General features: G+C 34.5%; 1 protein-coding gene across 9 annotated transcripts in view; it reads right to left on the bottom strand.

Moving 5' to 3' along the window:
* LOC126759030 (uncharacterized) overlaps positions 1–15,131 on the bottom strand; it is a 59,866-nt gene that overhangs the window by 27,673 nt on the left and 17,062 nt on the right. For 2 of the 9 annotated variants that reach the window (XM_050473575.1, XM_050473577.1), the window contains exon 1: positions 1,431–2,083. The exons of 3 other annotated variants lie outside the window; for them this stretch is intronic. The gene's annotated coding sequence lies outside the window, so the exon portion shown is untranslated. Of the gene's footprint in view, positions 1–450; positions 896–1,430; positions 2,084–13,619; positions 13,870–15,131 lie in introns of those variants that run through there. 4 more of the 9 variants (XM_050473576.1, XM_050473569.1, XM_050473571.1 and 1 more) reach the window with 3 other exon arrangements.

Below are 15,131 nucleotides of genomic sequence, written 5' to 3'. Positions count from 1 at the left end.
GTACCATACTGCACTGTAAGCCTATTGCCGTGTTGGTATGCCGCCCATCAACTGTTTTCGGCTATGATTTTCGTGTTTTTCTTTTTCACGTTTATTTTCTATTTAATTATTTTGAGCTGCACGAGCACCAAAGCGTACATACTTTTGCATATATATACATACATGTACATATGTATGTACCAACAGAACACATGACAACGAGTGTTACGTCAAACAACAAAAATTAAACATAATTCGGTTAGCGGTTTTATACACGATGAACAGCAACAAAAATTACAACGGAAGTAAATATGATTTTGCGCTCATACGGTGCAACTGCTTTAGACAATTATGATTATTTGTTTATCGATTTAATTCCAATTAATTTATATACTATTTATAGGCATGTATATGTATGTATGTTGAGTATTGTATATTGTATCTACTTGCCATCATCAAAAGCTTACGTACTTTTATTCGTACATCATCGTTACGTTGTCGTTGTTAAAGTCCATCAACTGAGCGTATTTTTGTCGTTCTTGTGTCTGTATGTATGACTGGAAATATGGGCGGGTATGCACGCGTCTGTTCGTGTAGGTATGTATGTGTGTGAGTCAAAATTTTCAGCTGATTGCGAGTTTTGCAAGTTGAAGTCTGATCGTTTCAAACAACTGCTCGCTAGCGCGCTCGTTGTGACTCGTAGAACGGTGTTTGCTATTGTTGTTACTTGGCCTAAAAACGTTGTGTGTTGATAGCGATGATGTCGTCGTATCATATGTATGTAGTCATATGCACATACATATATTTAGTCGTTGTGTGTCGTATTCGTTTTGGTCGTAGATTTTCGCAGTTGAATAAATGAAATTCACAAATTTTTTCAAATTTCATTAAATATTTAAATTATTTGTTAATGACATTATTTTTAAATTTATTTATGATATAATAATTATTAATTATTATTTTTTCAATACATTTAGTTAGAAATTTGCAATTTATATGTTAATTTTTTAATTTATGCTTTTCGGTTTGGGCACGCGTTTAGCTGTTAAATATTTATTTTCGTATAATTATTACATAAAATTAGCACATTGCCGTAAAACGCGCGTTTCTTGCTGTTTTATTTAATTTGATTTTTACGCTTGCGTTCTGTTTGGCGCTCGTTACAGCTTTTCGCCGATTTTCCGCTTCGATTCTCCAATACTACGACCACAGGCAGCAGTTGTAGTTGTTGTGGCAGCGCGTTTTCTATTTTATTGATTTTCAAACATTTTTAGTTCATTAATTAGCACAGGGTCGACGGTGTTAGTAGTTAGTTTTTAAGTTAATGTAGGAAATAGAGAGAAAATTACAAGAGAAAATAGTAAAGATAACTTTAGAAAGTAAATTAAAAAGCTTAATACTTAGTAAAAAAACAGAAAAGAGTATTAAATAAAGGAAAAATGATATCACACCTTTAAAACAAGCACGCTTCACCGAAAATAACACTAGAACCGTAGCTAAGAACGTTCCCAGAGCGACTATCGGCCACACGCTAGAACTCAACAAGCAAGCAAAATTAAAATTGTGCTCTTACGCTTCCGCAACGCAAGTGCTTTTTATTTTGCCTATTTTTGTTTGCTTCTGCTCACTTTACAAAAAAGCTATTGTTTGTACTCAATTTTTCGCCAACATGTAGCAGCTATTTGAATTTAATTTTTTCCACTTGGTTCTTTATTTCGAATATAAATCGTCCATATAATAATGGCGCACACAAATACACATACACAAATTTATCTAAACGCACTGTAAGCACAATCAAGCACGAAAGGCAAAGTGAGCCAAATAAATAAACACCGTGAAAGCACACACACACAGGTAGCTAGGAAAACACAATGTTCGCTTATTTCGCGGCAACGTTGATTAAAACATACTCGGCCAGTATGTGTATGCAGTTCGTTTATCACTCGATGATAGTGGCTGATGACGGCAATGCAGACGAACGCGCGTATGCGTGTTTCCTTCAACACGGCGCGTAGCCCACTGACGGCTGATTGAACGCTGGAGCGCACACAAACGGCTGTTATCAAAACGTAGAACTTTGCAGACGCCAAATGAAAGAAGTCGTAAGCGCGAAGATAAAATATGCTAAGTGGTTATCTATCAGAGTGCAAGCTGACACTAAACGATAGTTAGCATGAGATGATCTATTTTATTTGCGCACGGCGTTGGCGGGGCAGTGGCGGTCAGCGCGGCGGCCGCAGAGCAGGAAGCAGTGGAGTTTCAGCAGCGGCAGCGACACATGCCACAAAATACCGACACACACACTTCACACACTTTCGGCTACGCTGACTCACTCACACACACGCGTGCACACAAGTAAGTATGTGTGAGTGCATGCGCCTGCCTTTAATTTTATGTGCCTGCATCTCATGCTCTTTCTCTCTCAGGCACACCTTCTACGCGCGTAATGTTCTAGTCGCCGCGCGGCTGACGTCGACGTCGCAAACACAAACTGTAAATGTGTTTCTAATCTGTGTGTAAGTGTGTGTGCGTTCGTGCATTTTCGGCCCATTCGCTACATCTTTTTTGTATGCACTTTCTTTGCACTAGATTGGCGGAAAAATGCAAGAAATTGCACTCTAGCCATCGTCACGAGCGATGTACGAAGACGCACACGATTATGTTGACGCCACCGACTCGTGCACGGATAATTCGATATCCTGTAATACATATGCAAGCGCATAAGTGCGTGTATATCCGGAGCACGAGCAGATAAGCGGGATATTGCATTGACATCGACTCGAGCCACAAATCGTCGCCAATATCAACGCGGTTACCAAGTGCAACAACAATAAGAAACATCGTATACACATACAACACCAACCGATTGCCAAAAGGAAAACCGCTCTCCGCACGCGGTAAGTGGAAGGCGGAGTGAGCGAAACGCATACATACGAATACTTAAGGAAGCGAAGTTGTATGAAAAAAAGTGAAACAACAAAAATGTAGACGGCAGACAGACGGTCAAGGTGGACAAATCTGCAAAACGGCGCGCTAAGTAATTGTGTGTGTATATGTTGTTGTTGTTGTGGGGAAATTCATAGGAAAATGTGGATGTAAACGCATTTTGGTTGTGTGCGTGCCGACAAACAAACAAGCCGGCATTTCTGCAATGTTATCAGGTAGCAATATTCGTGTTATTTAACCAACAAAGCGGAAAGAGTGGATATGCTGAGATTTTTATATGGATGATTTTTTCACAAGCGAAGAAGACGTACATATGTACATATGTAATATTCAGTCACACATATTACTAACCGCATATTTGAATATCTGAATACTCCTGCGAATTATCCTTTGACACGGATAGTACGGATATCCGGTTGCTACTCATTTATTCGGATCTAAAAAAAGTGTTCGTGGTTTCGGCTTTATCACTATTTTTCAAAATGTATACATTTTTTTTCAAACATGTTGTTATGTACTTAACAAAGTACAAATATATAGTATTAGTTATCATTTCATCAAATATGACCCGCACTGACAAAAAAAAAAACATTTTTACATTTTTAAAACTAATTTTTATTATCGCCTTCAAAATGGTCAACTAGCATGTGGTTTGCTTTTCATCGAATCGGTTTGCATTTACGTTAGTTTTAGAATAATAATTATAGTCGAATATGCAGATATTAATTCCATAATGGTATTCTGATATTGTAATATTAGATTTATCTGGATAAAAAAAAATTTAAGAAATAAACAGGCACAGTACATCTCTAAATGACCGCGAGTTTGTTTATATTACAAGATTAATTGAACCTACTAAATTAGTCTGGCTGTAACGGTGTTTCTATAATCATAATGAAAACTGTTTTTATAAATATTCCAAAACTATGAAGTGGCGCCTAAATGTATGCAACAATTTTATACGGTAATGTTTTTAATAACAATAATTATAATAGAAATATATTAAAAATTAAATATAAATAATATAAGAATATTTAGTAAAAACTCTTATATTATAACTATTTTCATTAGCAGAGATGAAGAATATATCAAAAATTCATTTATGTTAAAAATAATCTTTATATTGCTACGAGTCTAAATTTAACCTCAATTAAATCAAATTTCAATAGAAAGCAGGCCAATTTGAATTTCCGAATCGAATATCGCAATACAGCACTTACAAAATATGAAGGGGCATAATCAAATCAATAATTTCAGACAAATTTATGTTTCATGGACGTGGCGAAAATCTTAAATTATTAGATTATTTAAACGAAAGCATTAAAATTACTAATACAATAACGATTTAGCAAAATTTGTAAGAGAAAATCTTTCCTGTAGAAATATTCTATCAAAAAACCGCAATCCTCTTTTCATAAGGAATAACGGTAACTTGAGCTTATCAAATATAAATTTAAGGTAATCTGTTAGAAACATGTACTATTTCTTCTTGATGTACTATTTTTCACACTATAATTAGGTATTTGAGTACTTCATTATTTTCCAAGCCTTTGAATACATCGAAGCTCCATTTTCTTAATAAAGAGAGTTTGGGCTAATCGAAAAAAAAAAATCAAAATATTTCCGCCCAGCTGCCACATACTTAACAACTGATTAGCATGACTGGGATCAGCTAATCTTTACGAATTTAGACCATTCTTTAAATGGTTTGTAGGAATTATTATGGTAAATTGATCATACAAAAATTTTTAAAATTACTAAAGGTATTGCCTCTCAAGTTCAAGGACGCCTAGTCATAGAACAATTTGTCCCGATTTTGTTTGTTAGTTCATTGCAACGCTTTTATTTTAATTACCCTCTAACTGAATATTCACACGTAGTTTTTAGTACTGTCCGAAGTTACAGTCAGGGATAGACTTCATAATTGAGGAACCCTTCATTGAATGCTTGTAAATTATATGCATGTGAGTTTCCTTGAATTAACTGCAAATAGGCTTTGCAGAAGTAAATTTGTATATATGTAGATACATACAAAAGTAAGTGATAATTATGAATTAATCAGTCATAGAAGGCAAACATTTAATGAAATTATTTATTTACGCAAAGCAAAGTTTATTGTGTGGCGCCTACTTTTCACCACAAAGCAGTTTGTATGCAAGTAATGAAGTAGATAATCTTTCAAAGCGGAAAATGTACACAAATACATATACACATGCTATACTACATAGTACATGACCACACTCGTACATACAGTTCTGTATCGGTATTGGGAATACGCGATTATTTTCGAAAGACGAGTCTTTGGACTACATTTTAACCAATTATTTTTGTTGAACTTGAAGAATATTTATATTTTTTTCGACTTAAACGGTTTACCATAAAATATTCTAAAGAATTGTTACAACATTAATAAATAGTTATATAATTATATACATAGGTAATGGTAATTATAGAAAAAAGTTTGAATGAGATGGCTTTTTAAATAAAATATTGTGTTATCAATAATTTCAAATAACAAAATAGCAAGAAAAACACACACAGTTGCACCGAAGCTGGAATACCCTTCCCTTCGATATCTCAAAACCTTAGGGAATAGTTAAGACGGGCAAATTTTATCCCCCTCGACAAGATGTTCAATATAAATATATAATATTTAGGCTCGTTGACGTTTTCTTTCGGATGTCAAATGTCATGTAAAACCGTAATAGTGGTCTAATATACCCTGTTCAAAGTATAATTAAATGTAAAACAAATAAACGTTGGTCAACGAGTAATGTACTCACGAGAGTTTAAACGAGTTATACATATGTGTATGAAGTAATTATGCTTGATAAGCTCGTACTTTAAACACATTATTTTATACGAGTACATATGCATGTATGTATATGTGTATGTCTGTATGCATGCTGTTATTTATTGCCGTAGTAATTTCATAGTTGCAGTGACTATCGATACGATGCGATGGTCGCTGTCGTTGTTGCCGTCATCGTCAAGGTCGTTCGCGGTTTCTCATTCGAGTTTCAGTTTTCAGAGCTATGTATAAATGTGCGTATGTATGTATGTATATGCCAGCATATTTATCTCAACTCTCTTTCCATATACTATAACTACGCATATTTGTACTTTCCCCAGTGGAAATTTTTACATGGTTGGCTTACATTAAAAGCTTTTCATATACATATATACTATAAATGTAAACATATGCATATGGATGTATGTAAACATACATATAAATAAGTACATTTATGTATGTATGTACAATTACAGTATAAATTCGTTATTACAAATTAAAATGGTATTTTCAAAGAGTCTTTGTATCTCGAATTGGTTTGAAATAGAAGTTAAGGTTAGATGCTCAGTTAATTTTCTTGGACTCATTTCACAAATTTCACCTATTTAAGACAGTAGGTGTCCAGCGAATTTTATTGCAGAAACTAAATACTTCGGACATCTATCGATTGTTACTTTAAGGTTCTGGTTAAGGCTAATGTCTAATACTGGGTTTTTGGCGCAAACGCTGGTAACAGTAATTACAGTTTAATATATAATTGACATTTCGTGGATTTCGAATGCACGTTTTGTTCTCAAATTAGGCAACTATTTTCAATATAAACCGTCATAACTCGATTAGTTACGATGTATGGTCTTCGAGAAGTTCAAAGCAATTCGTTGGTTGCGAATCAGTATGGTATGGGTATCTTAGCAAATTTTGCTGCTTTCAAGTGTCTAAATTAAGATAATTGCATATCTCATAGATGTATTGATAAAATAATGCGGGAAGTTCAATTGTTTTACTACAAATCAAACGTGGGGAGATCTAGAATTAAAGTCTATAAAATGTACGGTTTTACTCAATGAAAATTTCGCAGGTCCTCAGAAATAATGATGTCACCAAATACCCAAAAATCGATGCAGTATACCAATGGTTGCGAATAAGAGGGTGAAACGCTTACACCATTTCTATTTTCTGAAAATGAGCTCAGTGATTGAAAAAGTGATCAAGTCAGGAAAGACAAACTATTTGTCAAAATTTTGGATGTGGAAGTATATTGTTTTAGCGGTATTTGTGAAATTTTCCCAACTTATTAGAGAAAAGCTGTTAGTAGGAAATTTGCATAAAGCAATGAAATTAAAAATACAGATTGTGTCAAAGTCATTATTGTTCTGGATAGTGAATGGTGGACAAATTTTGTGTTGATAGTCGAACATTTCCTAGATAACCATGAATACTAAAGTATGACGAGTATTAAACTAAATATGCTGGCAAACTATCAGACGCTAGGAGCAAATTGATACTCAAATATATATATAGTTAGACTATAACGGTAATCATCTGGATAAATTTTCAGATAATTTTGGAAATTCCAATGAAGAACAAAGAGATAGTTTACACACAATCTAAAAGAGATGGAAGAACATCAATGTTTTTGAGATAGTCATATGATGGCAGATTACTGAGGGTGCTTAAAAAAGTATTGTCAACCGGAAAATCATAAAAGAAATGCTAATAAAAGGATAAAACTACTCTAGAATAAAACATATGTTTTGAACATTTTTCTCTTTGCTTACTTCAATGTATTCTTATTTTTTTCAAAAAAACAAAAAAACAAAATTACATTATAAATAAATCTTTTAATTTTATTTATAATTATTGAGGGTACTATTTTAGGATACTACACTTATCTAACAAAATAACATTTCGGATTGTACAAATAACCATCGTTATTGTAACGATTTTAACACAAACAAAAAACTAATGATAATAAACATTTTATCAAACATTACTACGAATGATTTTGATTTGTTGATTATTGCCTTTGTTGTAGTAGCATAGAACAAAATCCATAAATTATTAACATAGAACCGACTGCCGTAGGAACCTTACTTATGATTCTTCAATATTTGTACTGTTTCTTTTAGCCATATACACCGAATACATACTGTATTTACATACATATGTATAACGGGTTTTCCAATAGGGATAATATGATTTCTAAGTTGTTTTTTCGGCCATTTTTTATATCTATGTCATTATCATGGTTTTTGGTCTGGAGGAATCATCGGTTCATACTTCTTTCGAAATGAAGCTGGCGACACCGTTACCGCCAATGGAGAGCGGTATATGTATGTACATAGATTGATGATACCAACTTTTAATGGCCACAATTAGAAGTTGATCTCGACAACATCTGGTTCCAACAAGACGTGGCTACGTGCCACACAGCACGTCCAATAACCGAACTCTTGCGGAAAAAGTTTGAAAATTCAATTATTTAAAGAAATTGCGACATTGAATGGTCTTCAAGAAGTTGTGATTTAACACCATTAGACTACTTCTTGTGGGATTATTTGAAGTCATTGATCCTTAGCAATAAACTAAACTCTCTTCAAGTTTAAGATTTAATGGAAAAAGCACTCGAAAATTGGATTCATCGAATTCGTTTCTGTAAAAGAAGTCGTGGAATGATGTTATATTCAGAACTTAATTGTATTGATTGTTCTTCACACATGAAAAAAAATTGAATTTCCTTAACAATTATTTTTTTTTTAAGAAATCACATCACTCTTATTATAAAACCCTGTATACATAAGTATGCCTATATGTCATATACTTATGCACACTTATAACTTAAGTGAAGCCAACAAATCTCTTAATGAAGGTAAACTCGTTTGTTATGTGGATTGTGAGAAAACACACAAATAATAATGAAAGCAAAATAGAGAGAAAAACTGTAAATCAAATATTATAAGCGCTGATCGAGCGTGAAATATACTTAGGTACACACACATTCACTGTGTATATAATACATACAAATATGTGTGTAAAGTGGCAAATATAATTTGTACTTCTGCCATCAAACAATTTTATTCTAAAATAGACCGGAGGCAAACAAATTGAGTGGGTGGGTGCTGAGTATCTTATACTAGACATATGCATGTATGTAAATGCTTTGAAGAATTAAAATATAGAATTTGTGTAAGTATACATACATACGTGTGAATGCGGGTACAAAATAAATATCAACCAAATTTTAAGAAAGCAAGTGATCATTATTTAGTAAGGGTAATTTGTATATTGGTTTTGGAACTACTATAGTGTGCCTGGATTATCGAAGAGTGGACGTACATATATGTATATATGTATGTATGTATATGCATATTTGTGAATACATATTTACAGCAAACTATTAGGGTGTTCCATAGTTAATTTTTTAGCAAAAGTAAAAAATTGAGTAAATGAAGAGAAATAAGCAAAATTAATGGTTTATTTTATGTAAAATGGCTTCCTGATTATGAAGATCGATAACATCAATATTAGGGGAAGCGTAGCGTGACGGTAACGGTTTCAATGTGAAGCTTTTTTTTTAATTTTTAAAGGATATACTATGTACCTAGTCACGATAGGATTAAAAAATAAATTAGTTTCATATTTCAATAGTTTATGCCTTTAAAAATAAAATTCTAAAACAAAATTTAAATTATACATCATTCTAAAATGTCGCCGCTCAGTTCAATTAGTTTATTTTTAAAAGCATGTTCTGCATATAGTTCACCATAAAATGAAAATTTTTTATGTGATCCAAAATCGATTTTTGACAGACTAAAAGGATCAAATTTTGGTTAAAATTCAATAATTTTACACGCCGTCAGTTTGTCAAATTTTTTGGAATATAAATCATTGTACAGACAATATTTTCCTTCTGGTAAAATTTGTTTGTTTAGGCTTTTTGTTGACCAGGGGAAGGGTGGAATCACTGCTGCAGTGGACGACATTTTTTAGAGCCAACGGAAATCGGTTGTAACTCGAAAATATTTAATTTTACTGCGCTTTCTTAAAATATGTATAAATATAGCCATACAACCTGAAAACCCCAAAAATGCGTTTGTTATGCGTGTTTATTAATGATTATTTAACAAAATGTATGCAAATTTAATTAACAATTAAAAAATACTAAATTTTTTTGTTAATTTTTATAGAAGTAATTACATTTAACCCTCAAAATCAAATAACAGTTATATTTTACAACAACAACATGTTGTTCATTATCATTTAGCTGCAGGCATTTAATTTTGCAATTAAAATTGCCAAAGATATATATTTTTAAAGTTAAATGATGACAACTAACTTGTAAATCAGGTAATCTTTGTAATAAATCGCTACAATGCACTTAACATAATGCGACCGGCAATCAAAACCTCTTTACAACCCTAATGTAATACATCCGCATGCAACAGATAATAGCCAAGTCGAAAGAATATTCACAAAAACATCAACTAGCCAAGCTAGAGAAACAAATTTATGCACACACATACATATTTGTTAGTGTGAACCGTAAACCATGGCGGCATTTAAACGCGGGTAACTCTGCAGGTCAACAATGCCGACTCGGGTACAGCTAAGTATATTAGGGGCACGAAGTGCACGTGTGCCTATATTATGTACGAACGACTAAATCCCTTTGCGCGAGGTTTGAGAGGAAAATGCGCAAAGTACTTCATAAGCAAATAAACAAACAATGGCAAAAGTAGGACTATTGAAATTTGGCCTTGAACACAGATTAGACTAGTGTGCAAAGGCACAAAGGACAGCGTCGAAAACGCGAGACATGAAAAATCAAATGCACATAAATCAGAAAATAGCGCCTGCAAATACAACTATATACAAAGACTAAAAAAAATTAGCTAGCATCGGCGATAGTGCAACGTCTACCAATATCAAAAGTGTATAGAAGTGTATAGAAGTGCATACCTAAACCAAATATATTGATGCATAAGTGGTGTCATCGGCTGTGAAAATGGAAAACTTTTAGCACATCTTCCAGTGAATGTGTGTCCAAAAGGACGAGGATTAAAAATTAGTTCGTGGAAAAAATTGCGGCTTAATTTTAGCGTCGCCAGCGGTGAGCGATGCGTGGTAAAAACCCAATGTGAACAATGGAAAAGGGAAAATTTTATAATACTTATATTTTGAGTGTATCCAGTATTTAGCTGCGCTGCAAAGTTACAATTTTCACGGTGCGCTAATCGCAAATTTACTGCGAAGCCACCGACCCAAGCACACCTTTTGCATTATTTGATCCTTGAAAGAATATTACTTGTATTCTTGACAAAGCAGAGGCGCATTATATCAACACCAAACTGCATTCTTTTAAGGTTATAACTTACTAGTTTCTTAATATGTCAGCATTTTGCCTCAACAGGTCTATTAACCTGAGAGCATATCAAATCATTTTGAGCTTAAGGACCGGTAATAAATTCACAGCAATTAAAGTCGCAAATCAATGTTTTATTATAAAACAAAACCTTTTAAACCTTTTTTTTTATTATTAAGTTAATTGCAGTGACTCAAAATAAAGTATGCGATTCGCCAACAAGCAAAGAGTGGCGAATCGAACCAACAACTGGCAAGCGGCTAACCATTTTAATGACGTACATATCCACTATATTAAATTTAATTCAGTAACACAGTAAATTGCAATTTGAGCGGAGTTGGATCGGAATCAGCTTTTATAATTTCTATGTATGTAGTAAAAAGAGTATATTAGAGCTCTTCTGGATATTCCATTCCATTTTAGATTCAAAATTACTTGTTAAAGTTCGCCTGATTTCAAAAATACCAATCTCCATTTATAATAATGCACAGAGTCTTGAATAATCCTACAGTCGTTTTTTTGGTGGGTTGACATTGGGGTCTCTCACCGAAACTTAAGCCTATTATGTTCAATGGAGTCTTTATGTGGTGGAGGGCTCTAGAAAAGACCACACTTGGGCGTCGCTCATCAGCATGTGTGGTGCACTAAGGTCCACTGCAACCATTGCACTTAAAGCCTTCTTGCACATAGTGCCCGTAGTCATCGCCGTAAGGTGTATGGCTGCAAAAGTTACTAATGTGGGTTCTTAAAGGAACACGTATCTGAACATTCGGATATCCTCACTCACTTTGACTTCAGACCGGATCACTTGAATCATGGATCACTCTGGCGGCTCCTTCTTTGCCTATGTACCGACGAGGGACTTGTGGGTGGGAAGAATCTGTTGGAGGAGGGGCAGTGAGCTTCAAAGCTTGGGGGGAAGGTTGGTGCAGGGGTTTACTGTCAGGAGCTCTCTATCAACTCCAGCTTTAGACTTCTTGACTATAGCAGTGTCTTCAAAGCCGAGACTGCAGCCATTAAGGTAGCGATAGATTCTTCAAAGAATTGATTATTCAGTGACCATAGCGGCAATACTAACCTTGAACTCATTTACAGTGCGTTCAAGGTTGGTCGAGGAGTGTCTAACCTGGCTATCAATAGCATCGAGTGTCTTTTCGATCATACTGATATGGGTGCCATAGCGGAATCGCAGGAAATTGCAAAGCCAAGATCGATTGCAGGAGATCTAGAGATCCCTTCGGCCTCAGTAAGGCTATCCTCTCCCTTCTTGTGGAGCTTTTAAAATGTCATTGCCTTATTGGTGTCCATGCTGTAAAGTTGGGAAACCTTCCAGACGCCATTTGCAGAAGATGTATGGCAGAAGATGAGGTGGAAGCAACTCAACACTTCCTTCTTGACTGTCCAGCGTTCGGGAGTTCAAGACTTAAACACTTTGGAGCGCATACCTTCAGACATTCTACCGAACTGGAAGGAGTGGAAATTAAACGCCTGCGCAAATTTGTATTGGGTCTGCGCGTTTTGCTAATTTAAAAGTTTGAACACGGGAGTTTTTCTTTTCTATGGCCTCACAAAGGACTACAAATAGTAGTCCACGTGCGATCTTTGTACATATGTATGTACATATAAGATTATATTAAAAGTTTGAGAAAAAGTAGCTTTATAAGAACTGAACAAACTTCCTCTGAATATCTGACGGATTTGAAGACACTCTCCGCCGTTAGAAAAATATCCACCCCCCCAATTGTTATAGGCAATTAGGCGGATATGAGTACAAAGGGTTCAACTGAGAGTTCCAAGTGAAAAATATGCGGTCCCATGGTGTCAACGGGATAAATTTGAAGAACTTCAACACTTTTGTAGTTAGTGTTCGAAATGTCAATCTAATAATTGTACAAATAATTTGCTTTGTCTCATGCGAGCACCTGTCCTTATACCGCATATACGGTTTATTGCGCTCAACGAACAAAAGGGTTATCTTTAAGCTGCCAGGATATGCAACAAAGGAACAATTGCCACAAACTTTGATGTTGAAATGGCATAAAGGCAAAATACAAATATGAAAAGAAAAGGTGGAACTCAGACATAATGGGCAGCAGGGTTGTATGACTAATACTACACTAACGTTGCTTTAAATGCATTTATGGCAATGCAATAAATAGTGCAGCAGTTTACATTTTCTTTTCTTGGAAATTGCGTCGATTCGTTGCTTTACACATTTTTTGGCTTAGTTCTAGAAAAATTAGCTCACAACACGCATTTGGTAGAGGCAAGCGACTGTACAAAACACAAGCCAAATGCAAACACTTGAGACAAAGAAAAAATGTTTAGAGGTCAGCATTGCAAAGGCGATTTGTGTGTGGCAAAAATAATATAATTTCACAACAGCAACAATTAAAGATAGCAAATTGTATTTTTTTTATCATGTTTCGCATATTTTTTGGTTTAAACAAATTTGCACTAAAAGCGTCGAGTCACCATTTTCAGTTGATAAATAATAAATAATACACATGTAAGTAAGTTGATTGCAAATTGTTCATTTACCTGTTGTCAAACACTTTCATTTTTCAGATATTTAATTTTTATTGCTTGCGAAGAGCAATGAAACAAATCTCGTCCAGCGGCGTATAATCTCAATCTATTTTGCTATTGAAACACAAAATTTTGTATTTTCCCGACAAAATCGTTCTGCTAGCGAAGCGCACCAAAATAAAATAACGAACGTACTGAAGAATGACTGAATGAAACAAAGAAATTTCGCTTATACTCGTACTACGCAGTGTTGGGGACGACTGGAGCCTAACCCCAATTCAAGTCAATTGAGTAAATTTACTGTTCGAGCGCCAAACCAAGCAAATCGAACAAAAGCCAACAGCGCCAAGAGCGCCAAAAGCGTATTGGACTATGAGAAAGAGCGCAAGTGCGAGCGTATTGCGAGAGACACATATGCATATGCAGGTGTGTGTGTGTGTGTACTTACATTCGTATGGAATAGTAGAAAACGCTGGCAAAAGAAAAGATGCATCGTAAAGTCGGTTTTAAAAAATTTTATAAATAATAGAAAATATGTGGGTAATACAAACACACAAAAGACTGTGCAAACAATAAGTACCCGTATAGTCGTACCCGCGTACCCATATAAACCAATATGAACGTAATGATGATGAAAGAAGCAATGTGAAGAAGAGAAGGAGGCGTGCGGCGGTCATATTACTCATTTGCCTAATATGATTTTTCGCAACAAAGATACAAATTTGCATGCAAATATGTTTTGAAGACAAAGCCAATATGCATATGCATACAGTATAAATACATACATATATGGTATGTACATAAGTATATTAAATAGGCGGTAAGTATAAGTACTTATAAGCAAGTCGCAATTTATAAATTTAGAAGATTTAGACTGTTTTCTATGCCATTTCGTTGTTGCTAAATTTTTGACGCCATCAACCAAAGTGCAATAACCAGCAGGTTCAACAGCTGTTGGACGGCATTGAAAAGGCACATACACCCAATTTATATAAATGCATATAGATATGTATGTATGTATTTATCTGGCTACTTATGGATATGTGACTACTTTTTATACAAAAAAGGAGGCGTTGAGCAAAACAATCAACAATGATTTATAATAAAAAGTAAGAATGAGTATAAAAGCCGCGACTAAGCGAAATGCAAGCACAGAATAAAATTTTGTAAAGACCTAGCATACCATACACAAGGAGATAAAAGGCATTTAACTTTATTTAAACAACTCACTGATTATGTGCGAACTACTTTAAGAAATTTATTGTATTTTCTTTTCACGATGAAAATGTCGCTGCATTCATAAATGCTCAATTTCTTTTTGTATAAATATCATTTTTTACATGCTAAAAACAAATAATCTACTAACTCTTAACACATTCGAAATTTTCATTGTTGAGATTAACACAACTCGCCAATTCATTATAATTACTAGAAAAACTTAATAAAAAAGTAAGGATCAAAGGCGGAGCGGAACGATTCCACGCTCGACCTACTACTGAGGGGCAGCACTATCCAGTAGTACAC

The sequence above is a fragment of the Bactrocera neohumeralis genome, chromosome 5 (assembly GCF_024586455.1).
Source record: "Bactrocera neohumeralis isolate Rockhampton chromosome 5, APGP_CSIRO_Bneo_wtdbg2-racon-allhic-juicebox.fasta_v2, whole genome shotgun sequence".
Taxonomy (NCBI): domain Eukaryota; kingdom Metazoa; phylum Arthropoda; class Insecta; order Diptera; family Tephritidae; genus Bactrocera; species Bactrocera neohumeralis.
Note: the sequence above shows the minus strand (reverse complement) of the source record. Positions and strands in the feature narration are given on the sequence as shown.